Source organism: Ambystoma mexicanum, chromosome 6q (genome assembly GCF_040938575.1).
Source record: "Ambystoma mexicanum isolate Mex_15411 chromosome 6q, UKY_AmexF1_1, whole genome shotgun sequence".
Lineage (NCBI taxonomy): Eukaryota > Metazoa > Chordata > Amphibia > Caudata > Ambystomatidae > Ambystoma > Ambystoma mexicanum.
In genome coordinates this window covers 1165411909-1165438065 of record NC_090937.1, presented here as the reverse complement: position 1 = coordinate 1165438065, position 26157 = coordinate 1165411909, and positions in this window count along the sequence as shown.

Below are 26157 nucleotides of genomic sequence, written 5' to 3'. Positions count from 1 at the left end.
TTGCAGCCATGGAGGAACAGACTAGGGCTTTGCGTGGGCTGCCTCCCATAGTGCCACCACCTCCTGATGCAGCTGCAGAGGGTGAGGAGAGCGACAGCAGTGATATTCCCACGCCGTGTAGGCCATGAGCCCATGGAGGTGTTTTTTTTCCGCAAGATCCACACAGGTGGGTTTTGGTGTGCACCCTGTCCTCGGACCTCCTGGGTGGCCTCCCCCACCCCCGGGCCCATTGATGGCCATTTTTCATTTTTTGATTTTTTTTCTTTTTTTTTATTTTTTTTTTTTTTGGACAGTGTGTTGCCTTGTGTGGCTCCCATGGGCATACGCTGCATTGTGGCTGGGTACATGCAGGATTGTCATGAATTTGGTTCAGATGCATGGGTTTTTGTGTCACACACCCCTCCTGCTTCCCGTTTCCATGGCCTTGCAAAGGGTGTGCTCAAGTGACACTGACGTACATGGTGACATTCGACTCCCATGAGCTGTGTGGGCAGTCTGTAGTCAATACTGTGTATACATTCATAGTGCATATTGTTGTTGTATTGTACACTGCATGGTGTATTGATATGTGCCTCTGCATCCATCTCATCCTCCTAATTTGCAGGTCCATTCCTCATGTCTTCACAATGCGGTCCACCTTGGAACTGGAGTCCATGTTGTAAGCAGTGCACCTACACTCTTGCGTGGCGCTAACACTGTATACTTGGAAGTGTTCGGAGGGCTGTCATCATCAGGTGGTGAGGCTAGCTAATTTTTAAGTCTGTAATGTCATGTTTAAGGTCGGTTGGAGGTTGTGTAGGTGATTGGTATTCTTGGTAAGTATTTGGTAATGTGGGTTGTAGGTCCTGCATTACTGTGAGCATTTCATGTGTGGACATGTTTCCATTAGGGACACTGTAGCTGGTGACACTTGGGGCATGTTGTGGGGATTCATTTCTTTCCTCTCACATTGCATGACATGCCATGGTGTGTTGTGTGGCCGTGCCAGGAAGGGGTTGGGTGACATGGCACTGTTTTCATGTAGTATTTTGCGAGTGGGTATTCATTTCTGCAGCATGGAAGTGTCTTTTGATGACACTGCATTGGTGGTGTTTGTGTAGGTAGGGATGCACACATTGTGACACTTCCACATGAACAATCTCAGGCTGCTATGGTTCTAACAGTTGACTGTCCCTTTGTTTGTCTTAATTGTCAGGTCGAGTCATCATTGCTTATCAGATGGTATGTGCCAGGGCTGTGTGCACTCCACTGGGGTGTGATTTCTATGTGAAGTAATTAGCCACCAGCTGCGTACGGGCTGCCTCACCCCGTGCCCTCTCCCCTCCCATGCGCAGCGGGCGTGCATGTGGTTGGGGATCTGGGGGCACCACCATGTCCACAGCCAGGCCCTGGCGTGTTGCAACATTGTGCAGGACATATGCTGCCACTATGTTCCTGCACACTACTGGGGGCGCATATAACAGCTGCCCGCCAGAATGGTGAAGGGAGCGAAAGCGTGACTTGAGCACTCCGAATGTGCGCTCCACTATGCCCCGGGTTGCAATATGGGCTGTGTTGTATCTTACCTCTGGAGGCGTGATGGGGTTCCGAATTGGCGTCATCATGTGGGTGCTCAGAGGGTAGGCACTGTCCCCTGGTGAGGAGGTGATGGGTATCATTAGTGGGGTAGTGACATAACTCTGCATCTGACATGCATGCATGTGCAGTGGCATTCATACTCACCAAGCAGCCATGTATCGCCATGCCGCCCAGCTTCTAGGTCCTGGCTTAGGGTAGACATTCGGTAAATGAAGCTGTCGTGGGTGAACCCTGGATAGTGGCATATACTGAGGTGATGATTCCCTTAGCATTACATACTACCTGCACGTTGATGGAATGCCAGTGCTTGCGGTTCCTATAGATGTGCTCAGATGCCCTGGGGGGACGTAGTGCCACATGGGTGCAGTCAATGGCACCTAGCACTTTTGGGAATTGTGCCACACCGTAGAAATCGAGGGTGGCAGCCTGCCTTTCTGCAGGTGTCCTGGGCAGGTATATCTGCCTAAGGACTGATGGGCGTGCAGTGATGATGTTCAAGACCTGGTGTAGGCAGCGTGACTGCGTGGCCTGTGACACCCCACCCACTATGGCACTTTTCAGCTGAAATGATCCTGTGGCCAAGAAGTGCAGTACATTGAGGACCTTCTCCAGGGGGCTGAGTGCTTGGGAGCACAGGGTGGGTGATGTGAGGTCATCCTCCCACTCACTGACCAGGTCCAGTATTGTGTGTGGTGGAAACCTGTACCTCCCATACACCTGGTCATCAGGCATCCCAAAAAGGCTGGTTCTGGGAGTGAAAATTCTGGCCCTCACTATCCTCCTCCTCCTCCTTTGGTAACCCACGGCCACTGCTGCTAGGAACGGTATATTCATCCTGGCGTATGAGCTTGTTTGTTGTTTGCACGCACTTTTATGCTGCGCGGGTCGACGTACGCCTGCTTCATGCTGGCGTACGTGTTTCAGGATTGGAGCATTTATTTTTCGGCACGTCGTAGGCGAACGTGTGAATCTTCCCGCCCACCCCAGGAATACACGTAGCACGCTCTCCCAGGCCCAGTTGCGAGTAAATATTCCCGCCCACCCCTGGAATATACGTACCCCACTCTCACAGGCCCAGTCGCGTGTGGATGTTCACGCGCACCCCGAAGTACACGTACCCATGCCAATCGCGTGTGGAACTTTCCGCGCACCCCGAAGTACACGTACCCAGGCCAATGGCGTGTGGAACCTCCCGCTCACCCCGTAGTACACGTACCCAAGCCATTCGCGTGTGGAACTTCCCGTGCACCCCGAAGTACATGTACCCAGGCAAATCGCGTGTGGAACCTCCCGCGCACCCGGTAGTGCACGTACCCTGGTCAATCGCGTGTGGAACCTCCCGCGCACCCCATAGTACACGTACCCAGGCCAATCGCGTGTGGAACTTCCCGCGCACCCCGAAGTACACGTACCCAGGCCAACCGCGTGTGGAACTTCCCTCGCACCCCGAAGTACACGTACACAGGCCATTCGCGTGTGGAACCTCGCGCGCACCCCGTAGTACACGTACCCAGGCCAATCGCGTGTGGAACTTCCCGCGCACCCTGAAGTACACGTACCCAGGCCAATCACATGTGGAACTTCCCGCGCACCCCGTAGTACACGTACCCAGGCCAATCGCGTGTGGAACTTCCCGCGCACCCCGTAGTACACGTACCCAGGCCAATCGCGTGTGGAACCTCCCGCACACTCCGTAGTACACGTACCCAGGCCAATCGCGTGTGGAACTTCCCGCGCACCCCGAAGTACACGTACCCAGTCCAATCACGTGTGGAACCTCCCGCGCACCCCGTAGTACATGTACCCAGGCCAATCGTGTGTGGAACTTCCCGCGCACTCCGAAGTACACGTACCCAGGCCAATCACGTGTGGAACTTCCCGCGCACCCCGAAGTACACGTACCCAGGAAAATCGCACGGCTGGGGGGTGGGGGTGATGGGAGACATGGGTGGGGGCCTGGTGGAGGCTGCCCCTGGTGGCTGGGGGGTGGGGGTGCAGGGAGACATGAGTGGGGGCCTGGTCGAGGCTGCCCCTGCATTGCTGGGGGTTGGGGGTGATGGGAGACATGAGTGGGGGCCTGGTGGAGGCTGCCCCTGGTGGCTGGGGGCTCGGGGTGTAGGGGGACATGTGTGGGAGCCTGGTGGAGGCTGCCCCTGCACTGCTGGGGTGTGGGGGTGATGGGAGACATGAGTGGGGGCCTGGTGGAGGCTGCCCTGGTGGCTGGGGGGTGGGGGTGCAGGGGGACATGTGTGGGAGCCTGGTGGAGGCTGCCCCTGCACTGCTGGGGGGTGGGGGTGATGGGAGACATGAGTGGGGGCCTGGTGGAGGCTGCCCCTGCACTGCTGGGGCTGGGGGTGATGGGAGACATGAGTGGGGGCCTGGTGGAGGCTGCCCCTGGTGGCTGGGGGGTGGGGGTGGTGGTAGACATGGGTGGGGGCCTGGTGGAGGCTGCCCCTGGTGGCTGGGGGATGGGGGTGGTGGTAGACATGGGTGGGGGCCTGGTGGAGGCTGCCCCTGCACTGCTGGGGGGTGGGGGTGATGGGAGACATGAGTGGGGGCCTGGTGGAGACTGCCCCTGGTGGCTGGGGGGTGGGGGTGGTGGTAGACATGGGTGGGGGCCTGGTGGAGGCTGCCCCTGGTGGCTGGGGGGTGGGGGTGGTGGTAGACATGGGTGGGAGCCTGGTGGAGGCTGCCCCTGGTGGCTGGGGGGTGGGGGTGGTGGTAGACATGGGTGGGGGCCTGGTGGAGGCTGCCCCTGCACTGCTGGGGGTGTGGGTGCAGGGAGACATGAGTGGGGGCCTAGTGTAGGCTGCCCCTGCACTGCTGGGGGGTGGGGTGATGGGAGACATGAGTGGGGGCCTGGTGGAGGCTCCCCCTGGTGGCTGGGGGGTGGGGGCGGTGGTAGACATGGGTGGGGGCCTGGTGGAGGCTGCCCCTGCACTGCTGGGGGGTGGGGGTGATGGGAGACATGGGTGGGGGCCTGGTGGAGGCTGCCCCTGGTGGCTGGGGGGTGGGGGTGGTGGTAGACATGGGTGGGGGCCTGGTGGAGGCTGCCCCTGGTGGCTGGGGGTGGTGGTAGACATGGGTGGGGGCCTGGTGGAGGCTGCCCCTGGTGGCTGGGGGGTGGGGGTGGTGGTAGACATGGGTGGGGGCCTGGTGGAGGCTGCCCCTGGTGGCTGGGGGTGGTGGTAGACATGGGTGGGGGCCTGGTGGAGGCTGCCCCTGGTGGCTGGGGGGTGGGGGTGGTGGTAGACATGGGTGGGGGCCTGTGGAGGCTGCACCTGCACTGCTGGGGGGTGGGGGTGATGGGAGACATGGGTGGGGGCCTGGTGGAGGCTGCCCCTGGTGGCTGGGCGGTGGGGGTGGTGGTAGACATGGGTGGGGGCCTGGTGGAGGCTGCCCCTGGTGGCTGGGGGTGGTGGTAGACATGGGTGGGGGCCTGGTGGAGGCTGCCCCTGGTGGCTGGGGGGTGGGGGTGGTGGTAGACATGAATGGGGGCCTGTGGAGGCTGCACCTGCACTGCTGGGGGTGGGGGTGATGGGAGACATGAGTGGGGGCCTGGTGGAGGCTGCCCCTGGTGGCTGGGGGGTGGGGGTGGTGGTAGACATGGGTGGGGGCCTAGTGGAGGCTGCACCTGCAGTTCTGGGGGGTGGTGGTGATGGGAGACATGAGTAGGGGCCTGGTGGAGGCTGCCCCTGCACTGCTGGGGCTGGGGGTGATGGGAGACATGAGTGGGGGCCTGGTGGAGGCTGCCCCTGGTGGCTGGGGGGTGGGGGTGGTGGTAGACATGGGTGGGGGCCTGGTGGAGACTGCCCCTGAACTGCTGGGGGGTGGGGGTGATGGGAGACATGAGTGGGGGCCTGGTGGAGGCTGCCCCTGCACTGCTGGGGGGTGGGGGTGATGGGAGACATGAGTGGGGGCCTGGTGGAGGCTGCCCCTGGTGGCTGGGGGGTGAGGGTGCAGGGGGACATGTGTGGGAGCCTGGTGGAGGCTGCCCCTGCACTGCTGGGGGGTGGGGGTGATGGGAGACATGAGTGGGGGCCTGGTGGAGGCTGCCCCTGCACTGCTGGGTGGTGGGGGTGATGGGAGACATGAGTGGGGGCCTGGTGGAGGCTGCCCCTGGTGGCTGGGGGGTGGGGGTGGTGGTAGACATGGGTGGGGGCCTGGTGGAGGCTGCCCCTGGTGGCTGGGGGGTGGGGGTGGTGGTGGTGGTAGACATGGGTGGGGGCCTGGTGGAGGCTGCCCCTGCACTGCTGGGGGGGTGGGGGTGATGGGAGACATGAGTGGGGGCTTGGTGGAGGCTGCCCCTGGGGGGTGGGGGTGGTGGTAGTCATGGGTGGGGGCCTGGTGGAGGCTGCCCCTGCACTGCTGGGGGGTGGGGGTGATGGGAGACATGAGTGGGGGCCTGGTGGAGGCTGCCCCTGCACTGCTGGGGGGTGGGGGTGATGGGAGACATGAGTGGGGGCCTGGTGGAGGCTGCCCCTGGTGGCTGAGGGGTGAGGGTGCAGGGGGACATGTGTGGGAGCCTGGTGGAGGCTGCCCCTGCACTGCTGGGGGGTGGGGGTGATGGGAGACATGAGTGGGGGCCTGGTGGAGGCTGCCCCTGCACTGCTGGGTGGTGGGGGTGATGGGAGACATGAGTGGGGGCCTGGTGGAGGCTGCCCCTGGTGGCTGGGGGGTGGGGGTGGTGGTAGACATGGGTGGGGGCCTGGTGGAGGCTGCCCCTGGTGGCTGGGGGGTGGGGGTGGTGGTGGTGGTAGACATGGGTGGGGGCCTGGTGGAGGCTGCCCCTGCACTGCTGGGGGGTGGGGGTGATGGGAGACATGAGTGGGGGCTTGGTGGAGGCTGCCCCTGGGGGGTGGGGGTGGTGGTAGTCATGGGTGGGGGCCTGGTGGAGGCTGCCCCTGCACTGCTGGGGGGTGGGGGTGATGGGAGACATGAGTGGGGGCCTGGTGGAGGCTGCCCCTGCACTGCTGGGGGATGGGGGTGATGGGAGACATGAGTGGGGGCCTGGTGGAGGCTGCCCCTGGTGGCTGGGGGGTGGGGGTGGTGGTAGACATGGGTGGGGGCCTGGTGGAGGCTGCCCCTGCACTGCTGGGGGGTGGGGGTGGTGGTAGACATGGTTGGGGGCCTGGTGGAGGCTGCCCCTGCACTGCTGGGGGGTCGGGGTGATGGGAGACATGAGTGGGGGCCTGGTGGAGGCTACCCCTGGTGGCTGGGGGGTGGGGGTGGTGGTAGACATGGTTGGGGGCCTGGTGGAGGCTGCCCCTGCACTGCTGGGGGGTCGGGGTGATGGGAGAAATGAGTGGGGGCCTGGTAGAGGCTGCCCCTGGTGGCTGGGGGGTGGGGGTGGTGGTAGACATGGGTGGGGGCCTGGTGGAGGCTGCCCCTGGTGGCTGGGGGGTGGGGGTGGTGGTAGACATGGGTGGGGGCCTGGTGGAGGCTGCCCCTGGTGCCTGGGGGGTGGGTGTGGTGGTAGACATGGGTAGGGGCCTGGTGGAGGCTGCCCCTGCACTGCTGGGGGGTGGGGTGCAGGGAGACATGACTGGGGGCCTGGTGGAGGCTGCCCCTGCATTGCTGGGGGGTGGGGGTGATGGGAGACATGAGTGGGGGCCTGGTGGAGGCTGCCCCTGGTGGCTGGGGGGTGAGGGTGATGGGAGACATGAGTGGGGGCCTGGTGGAGGCTGCCCCTGCACTGCTGGGGGGTGGGGGTGATGGGAGACATGAGTGGGGGCCTGGTGGAGGCTGCCCCTGGTGGCTGGGGGGTGGGGGTGGTGGTAGACATGGGTGGGGGCCTGGTGGAGGGTGCCCCTGGTTGCTGGGGGGTGGGGGTGGTGGTAGACATGGGTGGGTGCCTGGTGGAGGCTGCCCTTGGTGGCTGGGGGGTGGGGGTGGTGGTAGACATGGGTGGGGGCCTGGTGGAGGCTGCCCCTGGTGGCTGGGGGGTGGGGGTGGTGGTAGACATGGGTGGGGGCCTGGTGGAGGCTGCCCCTGGTGGCTGGGGGGTGGGGGTGGTGGTAGACATGGTTGGGGGCCTGGTGGAGGCAGCCCCTGCACTGCTGGGGGGTGGGGATGATGGGAGACATGAGTGGGGGTCTGGTGGAGGCTGCCCCTGGTGGCTGGGGGGTGGGGGTGGTGGTAGACATGGGTGGGGGCCTGGTGGAGGCTGCCCCTGGTGGCTGGGGGGTGGGGGTGGTGGTAGACATGGGTGGGGGCCTGGTGGAGGCTGCCCCTGCACTGCTGGGGGGTGGGTGTGGTGGTAGACATGGGTAGGGGCCTGGTGGAGGCTGCCCCTGCACTGCTGGGGGGTGGGGGTGATGGGAGACATGAGTGGGGGCCTGGTGGAGGCTGCTCCTGGTGGCTGGGGGGTGGGGGTGGTGGTAGACATGGGTGGGGGCCTGGTGGAGGCTGCCCCTGGTGGCTGGGGGTGGGGGTGGTGGTAGACATGGGTGGGGGCCTGGTGGAGGCTGCCCCTGGTGGCTGGGGGATGGGGGTGGTGGTAGACATGAATGGGGGCCTGTGGAGGCTGCACCTGCACTGCTGGGGGGTGGGGGTGATGGGAGACATGAGTGGGGGCCTGGTGGAGGCTGCCCCTGGTGGCTGGGGGATGGGGGTGGTGGTAGACATGGGTGGGGGCCTGGTAGAGGCTGCACCTGCAGTTCTGGGGGGTGGTGGTGATGGGAGACATGAGTAGGGGCCTGGTGGAGGCTGCCCCTGCACTGCTGGGAGTGGGGGTGATGGGAGACATGAGTGGGGGCCGGGTGGAGGCTGCCCCTGGTGGCTGGGGGGTGGGGGTGGTGGTAGACATGGGTGGGGGCCTGGTGGAGGCTGCCCCTGGTGGCTGGGGGGTGGGGGTGGTGGTAGACATGGGTGTGGGCCTGGTGGAGGCTGCACCTGCACTGCTGGGGGGTGGGGGTGATGGGAGACATGAGTGGGTCCTGGTGGAGGCTGCCCCTGGTGGCTGGGGGGTGGGGGTGGTGGTAGACATGGGTGGGGGCCTGGTGGAGACTGCCCCTGAACTGCTGGGGGATGGGGGTGATGGGAGACATGAGTGGGGGCTTGGTGGAGGCTGCCCCTGCACTGCTGGGGGGTGGGGGTGATGGGAGACATGAGTGGGGGGCTGGTGGAGGCTGCCCCTGATGGCTGGGGGGTGGGGGTGCAGGGGGACATGTGTGGGGCCTGGTGGAGGCTGCCCCTGCACTGCTGGGTGGTGGGGGTGATGGGAGACATGAGTGGGGGCCTGGTGGAGGCTGCCCCTGGTGGCTGGGGGGTGGGGGTGGTGGTAGACATGGGTGAGGGCCTGGTGGAGGCTGCCCCTGGTGGCTGGGGGGTGGGGGTGGTGGTGGTGGTAGACATGGGTGGGGGCCTGGTGGAGGCTGCCCCTGCACTGCTGGGGGGTGGGGGTGATGGGAGACATGAGTGGGGGCCTGGTGGAGGCTGCCCCTGGTGGCTGGGGGGTGGGGGTGGTGGTAGACATGGGTGGGGGCCTGGTGGAGGCTGCCCCTGCACTGCTGGGGGGTGGGGGTGATGGGAGACATGAGTGGGGGCCTGGTGGAGGCTGCCCCTGCATTGCTGGGGGGTGGGGGTGATGGGAGACATGAGTGGGGGCCTGGTGGAGGCTGCCCCTGGTGGCTGGGGGGTGGGGGTGGTGGTAGACATGGGTGGGGGCCTGGTGGAGGCTGCCCCTGCACTGCTGGGGGGTGGGGGTGGTGGTAGACATGGTTGGGGGCCTGGTGGAGGTTGCCCCTGCACTGCTGGGGGGTCGGGGTGATGGGAGACATGAGTGGGGGCCTGGTGGAGGCTACCCCTGGTGGCTAGGGGCTGGGGGTTGTGGTAGACATGGTTGGGGGCCTGGTGGAGGCTGCCCCTGCACTGCTGGGGGGTCGGGGTGATGGGAGACATGAGTGGGGGCCTGGTGGAGGCTGCCCCTGGTGGCTGGGGCGTGGGGTGGTGGTAGACATGGGTGGGGGCCTGGTGGAGGCTGCCCCTGGTGGCTGGGGCGTGGGGTGGTGGTAGACATGGGTGGGGGCCTGGTGGAGGCTGCCCCTGGTGGCTGGGGGGGGTGGGGGTGGTGGTAGACATGGGTGGGGGCCTGGTGGAGGCTGCCCCTGCACTGCTGGGGGTGTGGTGCAGGGAGACATGAGTGGGGGCCTGGTGGAGGCTGCCCCTGCACTGCTGGGGGGTGGGGGTGATGGGAGACATGAGTGGGGGCCTGGTGGAGGCTGCCCCTGGTGGCTCGGGGGTCGGGGTGATGGGAGACATGAGTGGGGGCCTGGTGGAGGCTGCCCCTGCGCTGCTGGGGGGTGGGGGTGATGGGAGACATGAGTGGGGGCCTGGTGGAGGCTGCCCCTGGTGGCTGGGGGGTGGGGGTGGTGGTAGACATGGGTGGGGGCCTGGTGGAGGCCGGCCCTGGTGGCTGGGGGGTGGTGGTAGACATGGTTGGGGGCCTGGTGGAGGCTGCCCCTGCACTGCTGGGGGGTGGGGGTGATGGGAGACATGAGTGGGGGCCTGGTGGAGGCTGCCCCTGGTGGCTGGGGGGTGGGGGTGGTGGTAGACATGGGTGGGGGCCTGGTGGAGGCTGCCCCTGGTGGCTGGGGGGTGGGGGTGGTGGTAGACATGGGTGGGGGCCTGTTGGAGGCTGCCCCTGGTGGCTGGGGGGTGGGTGTGGTGGTAGACATGGGTAGGGGCCTGGTGGAGGCTGCCCCTGCACTGCTGGGGGGTGGGGGTGATGGGAGACATGAGTGGGGGCCTGGTGGAGGCTGCCCCTGGTGGCTGGGGGGTGGGGGTGGTGGTAGACATGGGTGGGGGCCTGGTGGAGGCTGCCCCTGCACTGCTGGGGGGTGAGGGTGATGGGAGACATGAGTGGGGGCCTGGTGGAGGCTGCCCCTGCACTGCTGGGGGGTGGGGGTGATGGGAGACATGAGTGGGGGCCTGGTGGAGGCTGCCCCTGGTGGCTGGGGGGTGGGGGTGGTGATAGACATGGGTGGGGGCCTGGTGGAGGCTGCCCCTGGTGGCTGGCGGGTGGGGGTGGTGGTAGACATGGGTGGGGCCCTGGTGGAGGCTGCCCTTGGTCGCTGGGGGGTGGGGGTGGTGGTAGACATGGGTGGGGGCCTGGTGGGGGCTGCACCTGCACTGCTGGGGGGTGGGGGTGCAGGGAGACATGAGTGGGGCCCTGGTGGAGGCTGCCCCTGCACTGCTGTGGGGTGGGGGTGATCGGAGACATGAGTGGGGGCCTGGTGGAGGCTGCCCCTGGTGGCTGTGGGGTGGGGGTGGTGGTAGACATGGGTGGGGGCCTGGTGGAGGCTGCCCCTGGTGGCTGGGGGTGGTGGTAGACATGGGTGGGGGCCTGGTGGAGGCTGCCCCTGGTGGCTGGGGGGTGGGGGTGGTGGTAGACATGGGTGGGGGCCTGGTGGAGGCTGCCCCTGGTGGCTGGGGGGTGGGTGTGGTGGTAGACATGGGTAGGGGCCTGGTGGAGGCTGCCCCTGCACTGCTGGGGGGTGGGGTGCAGGGAGACATGAGTGGGGGCCTGGTGGAGGCTGCCCCTGCACTGCTGGGGGGAGGGGGTGATGGGAGACATGAGTGGGGGCCTGGTGGAGGCTGCCCCTGGTGTCTCGGGGGTGGGGGTGATGGGAGACATGAGTGGGGGCCTGGTGGAGGCTGCCCCTGCACTGCTGGGGGGTGGGGGTGATGGGAGACATGAGTGGGGGCCTGGTGGAGGCTGCCCCTGGTGGCTGGGGGGTGGGGGTGGTGGTAGACATGGGAGGGTGCCTGGTGGAGGCTGCCCTTGGTGGCTGGGGGGTGTGGGTGGTGGTAGACATGGGTGGGGGCCTGGTGGAGGCTGCCCCTGGTGGCTGGGGGGTGGGGGTGGTGGTAGACATGGGTGGGGGGCCTGGTGTAGGCTGCCCCTGGTGGCTGGGGGGTGGGGGTGGTGGTAGACATGGTTGGGGGCCTGGTGGAGGCTGCCCCTGCACTGCTGGGGGGTGGGGGTGATGGGAGACATGAGGAGTGGGGGCCTGGTGCAGGCTGCCCCTGTTGGCTGGGGGGTGGGGGTGGTGGTAGACATGGGTGGGGGCCTGGTGGAGGCTGCCCCTGGTGGCTGGGGGGTGGGGGTGGTGGTAGACATGGGTGGGGGCCTGGTGGATGCTGCCCCTGGTGGCTGGGGGGTGGGTGTGGTGGTAGACATGGGGAGGGGCCTGGTGGAGGCTGCCCCTGTACTGCTGGGGGGTGGGGTGCAGGGAGACATGAGTGGGGGCCTGGTGGAGGCTGCCCCTGCACTGCTGGGGGGTGGGGGTGATGGGAGACATGAGTGGGGGCCTGGTGGAGGCTGCCCCTGGTGGCTGGGGGGTGGGGGTGGTGGTAGACATGGGTGGGGGCCTGGTGGAGGCTGCCCCTGCACTGCTGGGGGGTGGGGGTGATGGGAGACATGAGTGGGGGCCTGGTGGAGGCTGCCCCTGCACTGCTGGGGGGTGGGGGTGATGGGAGACATGAGTGGGGGCCTGGTGGAGGCTGCCCCTGGTGGCTGGGGGGTGGGGGTGGTGATAGACATGGGTGGGGGCCTGGTGGAGGCTGCCCCTGGTGGCTGGCGGGTGGGGGTGGTGGTAGACATGGTTGGGGCCCTGGTGGAGGCTGCCCTTGGTGGCTGGGGGGTGGGGGTGGTGGTAGACATGGGTGGGGGCCTGGTGGGGGCTGCCCCTGCACTGCTGGGGGGTGGGGGTGCAGGGAGACATGAGTGGGGCCCTGGTGGAGGCTGCCCCTGCACTGCTGTGGGGTGGGGGTGATCGGAGACATGAGTGGGGGCCTGGTGGAGGCTGCCCCTGGTGGCTGTGGGGTGGGGGTGGTGGTAGACATGGGTGGGGGCCTGGTGGAGGCTGCCCCTGCACTGCTTGGGGGTGGGGGTGATGGGAGACATGGGTGGGGGCCTGGTGGAGGCTGCCCCTGGTGGCTGGGGGGTGGGGTGGTGGTAGACATGGGTGGGGGCCTGGTGGAGGCTGCCCCTGGTGGCTGGGGGGTGGGGGTGGTGGTAGACATGGGTGGGGGCCTGGTGGAGGCTGCCCCTGGTGGCTGGGGGGTGGGGGTGCAGGGGGACATGTGTGGGAGCCTGGTGGAGGCTGCCCCTGGTGGCTGGGAGGTGGTGGTGGCGGTAGACATCGGTGGAGGCCTGGTGGAGGCTGCCCCTGGTGGCTGGGGGGTGGGGGTGGTGGTAGACATGGGTGGGGTCCTGGTGGAGGCTGCCCCTGGTGGCTGGGAGGTGGGGGTGGTGGTAGACATGGGTGGGGGCCTGGTGGAGGCTGCCCCTGCACTGCTTGGGGTTGGGGGTGATGGGAGACATGAGTGGGGGCCTGGTGGAGGCTGCCCCTGCACTGCTGGGCGGTGGGGGTACAGGGGGACATGGGTGGGAGCCTGGTGGAGGCTGCCCCTGCACTGCTGGGAGGTGGGGTGATGGGAGACATGAGTGGGGGCCTGGTGGAGGCTGCCTCTGCACTGCTGGGGGGTGGGGGTGATGGGAGACATGTGTTGGTGATCAGTAGTGCAAGGTGACATGTGGGTTGGCTGGTAGGTATGGCCATGGTGGATGGGTTGCCTGTGGGACATGAGCAGGGGTGCAGGGTAGTACCCTGTGGTGTGGGCTGCCTGCAGGGGCCGTGGAGGGTGTAGAGCAGTGGTCTTCAAACTTTTTTGGCCAGGGCCCCCCTGAGCAAAATTTGGGCAGGTCGGGACCCCCCAGAAATGCCAAATGGACAGTATATATTGCGCGCCGTCACCTGCTCCCATCAAAGTCGCTGGGCTCCCTCATCCCACTCCTGCCCAGTCGCTGGTCTCTCCCCACCCCATCACACACCCAGGGCTCTCCCCACTCTGCTCCGATCACTATCCCATGGTTCCCGCCCATTGTGCTCCCACCATAGTCCCTCGGTTCCCCCCATCCCATTCTCAACACAGTCTGAGGGCCAGTGGCGGCTGGTGAATCTTTTTTAAGTGGAGGGGCATTAAGGGGAGGTTCGGGGGGGTTTCCCCCTGTGAATTTTTTTTTAAATAATAGGTTAAAATGTTGCATTGTAGAGCATACTTTTAACAAAAAATGGGTAAATAGCCAAACAGTTTGCAATTGTTGCTGGGAGTCCAGGGGGCAGGCATTGATATTTTATTTCTATCGCGCTCGTACACAAGTGTTTCAGAGCGAGACAAGGCAAGGGAGGGGAACAGAGGAGAATAAAACAGCGATCTTACTAGGCCCAGTGACATTGAGAACGCGCAAGTGTGAGGGGAAAAGTGCATGGAAGGGGGGAGAAGTGGAAAGTGCGAAGCAGAGGAGAAACAGATAAATAACAATAAATAAATAATAAAGGCAACAAACAGTGGTAGTGCAGCCAGCAATTTGCAAGTGCTACGTTTAAGGCAGCAGACAGGGTAGGTCTGATAAGTGCAGGAAGAAAGATGGTTCTCCTCAAGTTTTAGAGTGGCAGGGCGCTGTTCCAGAGGGAGGCCCCAGCCGAAGACAGAGATCTACCCCCAGCTCGTTTCTTTGATAAACGACTGACCCTGAGGGAGTTGGAGGTAGAGGAGTGAAGAGCTCGAGAGGGGAGGTATTTGCGGAGGAATAGCTGAAGGTATTTTGGACCGAGGCCCCAGAAAGCCTTGTCGACAAGGCAGAGGGTTTTGAATGATAGATGTCCGGTAAAAAGATACCATCCCTGTCCCCTGGGCCCCACTGGTCCTAACACAATGAACATGATTATGTGTATATGCAAGGCGCTGCACATTCATACAGCAATCACTCTATCATTCACATGAGCATCCATCACCATACACTCACTCATAACGCATCCATACACATGTTTAAATAAAAACAATGAACATAAACGTACCTTCTGCATTGGCCTGTGTGTGGGTGCTGCTCCAGCTGCTCTGTCCGTATGTGCGAGGAGGCGCAGGAGCTCCCCCTCGGACATACAGACATGCAGTGCCCCAGCCAGCATTTCCAATGAGCTATGCAATGCTGGCGAAGCAAAACGCCCCAGCACTTGCATGGCTCAGTGAGCATGTGCGGCTGGGGAACTAAACTGAACTGTCAATGTGAAACAGTGTTTCCCTTTGACAGTTCAGCCAGCCCAGGAGCACTCCATTAGCTGGATAAAGCAGCTGAGGGAGTGCTCACTGTTTCACTGGGCTGGCTCCTTAGCTCCTCCATAATGGGTGAGGGGCCACTATGCAGTTAGTAATGTTGACCATTGTTGCTGAATATATCACAATTTACTTACATTTTAACACAAAGCACCCCTTTGGGTACTATTGAAACAGTGGGCTTCATAACTACTCTGGCGGTAGCTGTGCCGGTAAAACCGGCACGGCTGCCACTGGAGTTGCATCCGGGTCTGGCACCCGCGAATGGGCAATTACTAGGTCATGCCGAGTTAGGCGGACATGATAATTGCCCTTTCGAAGGTGCCGGTAGATCCCCATTCCCATTTGAGCCCCATATGGCTCAAATGGGAAGGGGGAGCTCGGATGCACCGGCACCGTTAATAACGGTGCCGGTGCATCCGACGAGCTGAGGTCAGACCTGGCGGAGGCTGTCAAGCACCCACAAGCACAACTCTTACTATGGCGGAACGGTAGCAACGGTGCCGGTAGCTTACCAGCACCGTTGTTACTGGTCCGCCATAGTAGTAATGAGGCCCAGTCTGTGACTAAAGGAATGAATATCCATTTACAACTGTGGGCCACTTTTTCATTGTTGCCTGAGACAGTTTCATGCTTCAGCCCGCCCATGTGGGCCACCCCTGCCCATTTCTTCCAATCTAAAAAAAAAAAAAAAATCTTTTTTCATGCTGCGCTCTCAGGGCCCCCCTGGGATGCACCCGCGGACCCCTAGGGGGTCGCGACCCACAGTTTGAATACCACTGGTGTAGAGGGAACACCTGGGAGGACCCACATGGCCAAATCACGTGTAGCATTCTCCGGCACCACCGAAATACACGTACCCTGCTGAAATCACGTGTGAATCTTCCCGCGCACCTCGGAATACACGTACCAAGGCCAATCGCGTGTGGAACTTCCCGCGCACCCCGAAGTACACGTACCCAGGCCAATCGCGTGTGGAACTTCCCGCGCACCCCATAGTACACGTACCCAGGCCAATCGCGTGCCAATCCTGCACTGCCCCACACACATGCCATCACTTCCGTGTGCGCTTCTGTGCCTGTGCAACCTTCCCGAGGGACCCGTTAGCCTACTCGAGCGCCTCCTTGGACTGGCAGTAGTGGAGCTGGATGGGGTGGTTGTGTTTGATTGCGCAGAATCTGGGATTGAGGGCATCCGTGCCAGATTTGCCTGTTGGCCAATCAACATGGCCTCTACAAGCCTGGAGGTGTGGTCGTTGCCCTCCCGCACATTTATTTTTATTTTATTTATTTATTTGTTTATATAGCGTTAAAGCCCACGGGCATCAGAACGCTTACATATAGACAGGACAACAAAGAATGAAGACGGGACTAGGCGGAAGAGACCTGGATTAATTCAACGTGGTACAGTGTGTTTCCAGGATTTACTTAAAAAGTAAGGTTTTCAGTTTTTTCCTGAAGATGAGATAGTTAGGTTCAAGTTTTAGTGAAGTGGGTAGGTCATTCCATTTACCGATGACTATTGTCGGGAAAGCCTTGCCGAGACCATATTGTTTTTTAGTGGTAATGGTTTGTAAATTGCCTATATTTGATGATCTGAGGCTCCTGGATGGTTTGTACCATTTAAACTGTTTCATAAGGTAAGCCGGGGCTGTGCCATAAAGACAACGATGTACTATGGTGAGAGACTTGAAAGAGATTCTCTCCTCCATAGCCAACCAGTGGAGGGCTTTCCTTTCTCCGGAGATGTGTTCTCTCCATGATTTTCCAGTGATCGTTCTGATGGCGTTGTTTTGGATGGTTTGGCATCTTTTCAGGCACTTGCTGTTGGCTCCCAAGAGTAGGGAGTTTCCGTAGTCCAATCTGGATAATATAGTGGCCCTAGCAATGATGGTGCTATTCTTTTGGTCTAACAGTGGCCTGATCTTTTTAAGGAGGATTTGGTGGTACTGGCAGTTTTTTTTAAGGTAGCTTGTGTGTGCTTCAGCGCCAAGAGAAGCTTGAAGATACACACCTAGGGTCTTTACTTTTGCTGATATTGGAATCTGGATGTTTTTGATGGTGAATGAGTTAAAGGCAGGGCTCAATTTCTTTCTGGCTTGTGGGGATCCGAAGATCATGAGCTCAGTCTTAGAGCCATTTAAGCACATCCAGTTTTCTTTCATCCAGTGTTCGATGGTATTGTAAAGGATATTAAGTTTATCGTTGTCTATTTGATGGTTTCCACTGAGTTCAAATACCAGTTGGGTATCGTCAGCGAAGTTGGTAAAAAATATGCCCATCTGGGATAACATGGTGCAAAGGCATCGCATGTAGAGGTTAAAAAGTAATGGGGAGAAGCTGGCTCCCTGAGGGACCCCGCAGTCGACTAGCTTAGCGCTAGATGTTTTATCTCCCCAAACAATCTTAGATTGTCTGTTTTGTAGAAAAGAGGCGATCCACTTAATGGCTTCCTTTGAGCAATTGCCTGATTTTTCAAGGGCCTCGCGGAGTTTGACATGATCTAGCAGATCAAATGCTGCCGAAAGGTCCAGCAGTATCAGCAGCCCCGAATTGCCTCTGTCCAAAATGGAAAGCATTTCAGTTTGGAGGTCCAATAGTGCTGACTCAGTGCTATGACTGGATCTGAACCCAGATTGTTGTGGGTGAAGTAGATTGTTTTCATCAATATAGCTTTGAAGTTGGTCAGTGGCTATTTTATCCATAATTTTCAGCAAAAAATTGCAATTTGTGATGGGCCTGAGATTGGCAGGGTCCTGTTGGTTAAGGTCTGGTTTTTTTGGTAAGGGAGTGACCGTAACTGTTTTGATGGTGTTGGGTACAGTATGGTCTCTAAATGAGGCATTTACCATTCTTGTGAAGAAGGGACAAAAGATGTCGGGGTTTTCGAGAATGAGCTTAGGGGGAAGAACGTTTTCTGAACACGAGGTACACCTCATGGTGGATAGTGTTTTCTTCATTGTGTCGACTGTGATGGGTCGAAATTGAAATTTAGGGGCTTCTGTCTCGATGTTATGTTCTATAGAGAGAGTCTTAGCTGAAGTAATAGTAGTCTGGCAGTTAATGATGGTTTCTCTGGCTTTGGTTATTTTGTTTTGAAAGGCAGTCTGGACATTCTCACAATCTGTGTCCGTTGGTTGGAATGGTGGTGTGAGTGTTGTAGGCTTATCTATGGATTTAAGGATTTGGAAGAGTTTTCCGGTGGAGTTTGCCGCGGTACTTATGATGTCATTATAGTGGTTTTTCTTCAAATCCACTAGTTTTGATTTATATAGTTGGTCTGCTGTCTTCCAGTTGTTTTTATTAGTTTCGGAGGGATCTTTTAACCATTTCCTTTCAAGAATTCTTTTGTCCTTTTTAAGCTTGACGGCTTCTGCGGTGAACCATTTTTGGTGATTTGGGTTAGGTCTAACTTTTTTGTCTTTCAGGGGGGCATGAGTGTCTAATAGTTTTAACATGCCTTGGTTATAAGTCTGAATTATATGTTTACTATGGTCTTCATCCTTGGTGGAGCTCATGATTTTCTGCATTTCCTCAGAGAGCATACTACTCGTGATCTTTTTCAAATTTCTGGCCATAACTGGTTTAGGTAAGTTAGCTGGTTTTCCCTTATTGAATTTCAATGGTAGAGAGATTTCGATTTTAAAATGATCTGACCATATGCAGGGGTAGGTGCCGAGCATAGTTACTTTGGGATTGTTTGTAACGATCCAATCAAGTTGATTCCCTGTATTTGCAGTAGGCTCTTTATTGATGATAGTGAAATCACTGTTTTCTAAGTCCTCTTCTAGAGTGATGGCTAGCTGATCCTGTAAATTCCCCCTCCATCTGTTTATGTCGCCTAACATTATAGTCTCTGTGTTGGTTGATTTAGTGCTATTTAGTAATGTCATGATTTCATCATTGAAGTCGGATACTAAAGATGGGGGTCTATAGATAGTGATTATGTTAATGCAGTTATTTGGGGTGGGTGTGAGTTTGAGGTGGATGACCTCACAGCCTAGACACTGAATAGGAGAGGCAAAGAGTTTAAGTGAGTTTTTTGCGATGATCGCCACACCTCCACCCTTTCCTGTATCTCTATTTTTTGTGTAGATGTTGTAATTTGTGGGAACTGCTGTGTCTATCGTGGGTCCAACAGGCTCTTGTAGCCAGGTTTCTGTAAGGCATAGGATGTCTAAGTTTTCGTCCATGATGTAATCATGGATTTCTTGTGCATGTTTAGGCATGGACCTGGTGTTTAGTAATGCAATTTTGAGATGGACTTTGTCGTCTTCTATTTCTGGTTCGGGTTTCGTGTTAAGGGCGGCTTTAGGTGGAGTACTACTTGTCGATATGGCATTAGTGGGTGCTATCTCTTGTCTGTGTCTGAGGTAATTTTGTACTATTCCTAATTGCTGTAAAGTTTCATTTCGGGTCAGTAACTCAGTTAGGTTTAAATAGCCCATACCTTTATTCTTGCTGTGTCACTCTTATTCCGAAATTGCAGCGTTTCGGGCCGAGAGCCGTCGGACGCCGTGGACCGGCGTAGACCGGCTTCGTTGCAGAAGCGCCGGCGCTGAAGCGCCTGACGTTTCTAAATATGGGCGCGAGAGCACTCTGGGACTTGTAGTCCTGTCTGCTTCCCGTTAAACTGACAAATGAAAGTATTTAGGGATACAGTTGCTTCAGTATTTAGGAGGCTGAGCTTCTATTTCACAATACAAATACAAGCAGTAAGTCACGTACAAGCAGCGTGACGGAATGAGATTTCTGTTACTTTACTTTACTTTGGTTGCTTTTCAGGATGGAGCTCTGGGCACTGCCTCCTCTGTGCCTCCTGGGAATACGAGTCCTGAGTGAGGGTAGAGTTTAGGTTGTTAAAGAAGCGTCCGCCGGGACTGGCGTAGACCGGCTTCATTGCAGAAGCGCCGGCGCTGAAGCGCCTGACGTTTCTAAATATGGGCGCGAGAGCACTCTGGGACTTGTAGTCCTGTCTGCTTCCCGTTAAACTGACAAATGAAAGTATTTAGGGATACAGTTGCTTCAGTCTTTAGGAGGCTGAGCTTCTATTTCACAATACAAATACAAGCAGTAAGTCACGTATAAGCAGCGTGACGGAATGAGATTTCTGTTACTTTACTTTACTTTGGTTGCTTTTCAGGATGGAGCTCTGGGCACTGCCTCCTCTGTGCCTCCTGGGAATACGAGTCCTGAGTGAGGGTAGAGTTTAGGTTGTTAAAGAAGCGTCCGCCGGGACCGGCGTAGACCGGCTTCGTTGCAGAAGCGCCGGCGCTGAAGCGCCTGACGTTTCTAAATATGGGCGCGAGAGCACTCTGGGACTTGTAGTCCTGTCTGCTTCCCGTTAAACCCTTGCACATGGCGTGCAAGGGTTACTATAGTGCTTGCAAAGCGTCCGATGGACCTCGACAGGTGACGCACTGAGGCGCTGTAACTCTCCCTCTGCAGCCTGGATTCCTCTAGCTGCCTCTCCACCAGCTCGGTGAGGGTAGCCTGCTGCTCCTCCATCCGCTGCATGCGGGCATTTAGTTCGGCCATGGATGGGGTGGGCGACCTCATGGGAATCCTCAGTGATGTGGGGCTGAACTCCAGCTCATGGAAGGAGCCCAGGTCTTCCAATGTGGGCATCTCCCCCTGTGGCCCCGTTTCCGAATGCTCTTGCGGGGCCCCCTCTGCAGTGCTGCTGCCTTCGGTGTTGTGTTGGGTGGCCATGATAGGTTCCCGTGGCACCTGTCTAGACTCAGGCAGTGTGGAGACGGTGGGGATGTCGGTGGTGGTGGTGGGCGGCACATCTGTAGTGGCTGGTAATGTGGCCAGAGGTGCAGAACTGCCAGCAGCATCCTCCTGTGTGGTGGCGGTGGCTTGTGTACTTGCCGGTGCAGATTGGTTGGCCTGTTGTGCAGTATCACTGTCACTTGAAAAGGCTGTGGGGACACAAAGGGCATGCAATTAGTGTTGTTGTGGTGGCAGATGGGTGCATCACATGCGTCATTAAGATTGTACATTGAATAGTGTTAGTCACATGCATCTGATTGCTGTTGTATGCATTCTGTGATATTGGTTGCCATACGCATCATGATGGGTCCTTTGGCCCACTCATGCACTGCCTGGGGGGTGGGGTTGTTAATGGGTCCTTTGGCCCACACATGCACTGCCGGGGGGGGGGTTGTTAATGGGTCCTTTGGCCCACACATGCACTGCCTGGGGGGGTGTTGTTAATTTAGTCCTTTGGCCCACACATGCACTACCTGGGGGGGGGGTTGTTAATGGGTCCTTTGGCCCACACATGCACTGCCTGGGGGGGGGGTTGTTAATGGGTCCTTTGGCCCAGTGCTCACAACTGCATATTTTCATGTGGCATTCATGTTTGGGCACTTAACGGCATCTGCAGGTGGGCTCACTCCTGCCTCAGCCTCCCCGATCCCATGGATTGCCTCAAGGTGGAGGACGCTGCTGCAACACTCCTCCCATGCTTGCAGCCTCAGTGGGGAAGGGGAAATCCGCCTGTCCCACTGCTGCGTTGGCGGTGCGTGGAAATGAGGTTGCGTACCCTCAGCCTCAGGTCGTCCCACCGCTTGTGGCAGTCCTTCACGCTCCTCACTGTCACGTCCACAGCGGTGCACTTGCGTGCAGCTTCGGCCCACACCTCCTTCCTCCGCTGCTGTGTGGCACGCCGTTGGTCGGCGCTGAACAGCATCTCCGCATTGTCCACAATGTGCTCCACCTAGACGGTTAGCTCCGCCTCGCTGAAGCGCTGTTTGTGCTGCCTCTGAGCAGGAATCCTGGCAGACATGCCGGTGGTCCCTTTTGGCTTCTCAGAGTTGGGATTGTGCTTGTGCTGACTCTGGATGGCAATGGATTGTGCTTTTATATGATGGCCGCCTCTCTGTTTCCTGTTTTGGCGATCATGGTATTTCCAGTTCCGTGTCCGTGGCGGCGGAGGCGGACACGGGTTTTGCGCCACTTGTGGCTGCGTTATTTCCATTTCCGTGGGGTTTTCCGTGATGGCGGTAACAACGTTTCCGAGTCCGTGTGGTGCGCGCGACCGACAGCGTGTAATCGGATGGTTTTTACGCAACCTTGCGGACACGGAAACGTTTTACCGCCGTCACGGATTTTGCACGGTCCCGGACTGGCAGGTTGTAATGAGGCCCAGTATGTTTGCATTCAGGCGTACCCAGGTCCCGGGCGCCAAATTTTCATCATTTGCATAGCAGAGTGCAAACGTGCAGGGCAAAAGACATTGGCCCTGCTTTACAAAACGCTTTCGAATGGGACTGTCCCATTGAAAAACCGTTTTGTAAATCAGGTGCATCACTTTTGCGCTGGCAGTGCAAAGTGAGTAAACGCATTATGCCAGGCTCGCATGCCAGGCAGCGTTTACTTCTAATTGTAAATGCTGCTCATTCAATTATAATTAAACACTGCCCAACATGCTTGCATGCCGACAGCATTTAATGTTTACCTGTGAACGCTGCCTGCCATGTGCGTATGGTAAGCAGCACTCAGAGTTACAATGTAAAGTGCCCGGCAAGCGTGAAGCGTTTAATTGTAATTGTACGGGCAGCATTTACAATTAGAAGTAAACGCTGCCTGGCATGCGAGCATTCATATAGCTGGTGCATAAAGCCAGGGGACCTCATAGGGATCTCCAGCAATTGCCCGGGCATGAAAATCCACGCATGCGCAAAGACTGGAACATTTGTATGGCAGACAGTAAGGGAGCGGTGGAAAAACAAGTTTTCCGGCCCTTTTACCCCTTCTTTTACGCTTTCCAATCGCGTCATGCCACAAACGAAGATTAGCTCCGATGTGTTTATTTCTGGAGATTTATTTTGTGTATATTTGTATGTTTCCTTTGAACATTGCATCATAGATTGGCTTGCCACTAGCAAATGATCCCTTATTGAAGAGGATTTCATATCACGCATGGCGGTTACAGGGGAAGGGGAACCTGACTTGGGGGGCTCCCGATTCGTATCTCACGGGCCAGAGTGAACGGAAGCTTGACTGACAAGGCAGCACCGACCAGTGTTACTCAGAACACGCCAGCAGTCACTAAGTGTCCTCAGGAGTTTCCATTGAACGAGATATTTGTTTCGAGTGCTGTGAGACAGGAAGTGTCACCCCGTGTACTACAAAGACATTGGTGTATTTAGGAGCGAACACCAGAGAGAGCATCGAATGGTGACTCAGAAAGCCCACGTAAGTTCTTCTTTCAGAAGTGCTTTTTACGGGAAGCGAGTCTCACTTCTCCTTTTACTTTGGCGCCCTCTCCACCATTCGGGCTGTACTTCCACCCCACGGCCTCAGCTCAGTAAGCGCGCGCGCACAAACATCCTGTGACAAAAGTGCGCGCACAGCTGGTTTCTGAAAAGATACATGTGTTTGAGGCGCCCCACTCCCACTTAGCACCTGCCAGCCCTGCGTGTGTCAATTGGTATGTATTGTTATATTTTAAGGCTCAAATTAGTTTTGAGATTACTGTAAAGGTGCTTGGTTGTTACCGCACTAGAGGCCATCAGGCCTGTCCCTAGGCAATATAACGCCCACCCCCAAACCGCAAACACTGCAGTGCAACTTCGCCCCAACATTAGAAAATAATTTCAATATAAGCAAAACAACTTTATTTGAAACTAAGACGTAGACACAGCAAGGTAGATAATATTGCAAAAAATAATTCACGTTCATTATTTCATTCTAGTCTGAAAGCCTGTGTACATGGGCCAGAGTGCGTATAGAAAGACATGTTCCGTGTGAATATATTATGTGGTATATTTGTAATTGATTGTGATCCATTTGAATATAAAAAAATATTTTTTAGGTTTTCGTTAAAGTAGGACCACTATATATCCTAAGGCAACAGCTTCATCTAGCGGTGACAAGAGGCGAAGCGGGTAGTCGCTAAGGTACAATAGGTTTTCATTCACACAGGACCACTATATATGTTATGTTATGTGGCATTTATATAGCGCTCTATATATCATTGGTATGACCTCAGAGCGCTTGTGGGTTGGACGCCCTCGGGGACTGAAGTCCAGGTCAGTTTGATATGATATGATAGTTTATTTATGTAGCGCCTATACACAATGTGTTTCAAAGGGCTTCAAGGCAAGGGATGGAACAAGGGAAAAATACAATGGCATTCTTACAGGCCATGAAGAGTAAGGAAATTAAATTAACTATCATACTCAGCCTGGCGACATTTCAGATAGTGCAAGAGCTAAGTCATAAATAAGGAAGGGAGGGGAAGAGTGGAAGGAAATGGAAACAGACAGGCGACTAACACACTAGGCCTGACGACATTTCTGGTAGAGCCGGAGAAAAACAAAAGGTGAGGGAGAGGGGTGCAGAAAGGGATGGGAGGAACACAAGTGACTATCGTACTAGGCCTGACGACATTTCAAATAGTGCTGGAGGGGCGGGGGGGGACAAGTAAGGGGAGGTGGGAGGAGACAGATGAGGTTTCTATCATACTAGGTCCATGGACAATTCGGATAGATTTAGTGCATGGAAGAAAGTAAGGGGAAGAGGGGAGGGGATAGGAAAAAGGAGAAAGGGAGAGGAGGAGAGAGCAGAGAGCAAGCAGTCAGAAAGAGTGGAGAAGCAAGAGAGGAGAGCGAATACAATTGCAGATGTCAGTATTAACACATAATGTTGCAAGCCTGGATACAAGATGAAGATGGGAACAGCATGAATCAGGGCCACCATGAGAAAGGGTGACGCACCGTGAATCAATGAAGTCCATAAAAATCAAATCCAGCATTGGCCACAAGACAGTGATGGTGAAACCAGAATGTATCAGGACAGACTCCTGCAGAAGTAGGCTGGGGAGAGGGGAGTTGGTTAGAAGAAGTTGAGAGAGTAGGGTATCATAGAGTGCCTGGGTGCACTCATTATGTGCGCAGCTGATGCGATTGACGGATGGTAGCTGCATCCTAGCATTGGGTGTGGTGGTATTGAGATCAGTTGAATGTGTGCAGTCTGGAGCCTGGTCTCCGAGACTGGATTCTGATGGCTTTAGGCCTGTGTAGGACGCTTATGTGTGCAGCTAGGCCTATTTTACGTGGGGTATAGCTGCATTCTAGCAGGATGTTGAGGTGTTCATGGAGTATTTTTCGTATGTGAGCAGCTAGGCCGAAATTGATCGAGATGTGTAGCTGCGCTCTATTGTGTGTTGATGTAGAGTAGAGAGTGAGCATAATGATAGGAGAGGTGAGTGTATGGAGTGGAGGTTTTATTCTTATTAGCCCCATGTTCTGGGTTTCATTTACGTGTTTTGCGATTACTGCATTCAGAGTGACCTTATAAGTGACTTAATAGTCGCTTTCAGTGGTGTCATTGCTCGGTATCTCCTTGAACATTTGTCTGCAAGTTGCAAGGTCTCAGTGGCCTTAGATTGTCTTGATTGGCATTATGGAAAGAGCCAGGTTTTTAGAGCTTTGCGGAAGGCCATGTAGTCATGGGTGTGTCGAATGTGTGGGGGGAGTGAGTTGCACAGAGTTGGGGCCAAGGTTGAGAAGACGGAACACCCAATCCTGGCAACAGCGCCCTCTAGCGGTGACAACAGGCATAGCGGGCAGTCTCTACTGTGCATGACTGCTTTGGATAAACATACACCTGGCCTTTTATTATATAGGATAGGTGTTCTATAAAGCACCTTGTCTACATTCTTGCTATCTCAAAAAGTTTTTTTGCTTTTGTGTATTGTTTCCATCTTTTTGCGCTAAATTGAAAGTATAACTATAGCCAACACCTCTCTTCAGCTATTAATGACCATAAATGGTTTGTTGATGTTTGCTCAAGATAATTTGTTCAAGGCCCATTTGTTCGATTTCTTTTTTTTTTTTTTTACACATTTCACCGCAAAAACATGTAAACAACAAATATCACTTTGTATGGTGAATATGCAAAGGAAACACCAGTTCTAATTACAGTTCTTAAAGGACATACCATTACTAAGAGTAACTCCCAAACTCACTGGCTGCTGTGTCTACAGCCATCAACTTCGAATCTCTTTCCATTTTAAAAGCTCTGATAAAAACAAATGTGCATTAAAAACACTCAGATAGCAGACAGCGGCAAAATGATATCCACAGTTTATGTTTTATTCATAATTGCCCTTAGTGATAACACATGTTTCGGCTCATTCATAAGCCTTTCTGAAATCAGGGTGTATCACATAGTGTAAGTTATTCTTCTAAATATAAAAAATAATCATATTATATGATCAACAAAAACAAATGCATTCCACAATTAAGTCATAAAGCACAAAATTAATGCAAATTTTGATTGTCAATGTTAAATCACATTTCAAATATCAAAGCAAAATCACAGAAAAATAAGGGTGGTGGTGGGGAGGAATGGTAGGTATAAAAATATGAAAAAGAGAAAATTGGGGGTTTAGGGTAGAGAAATACAAAGAAAATGTTAGGATTACTAGGGGTATCTTCACCCA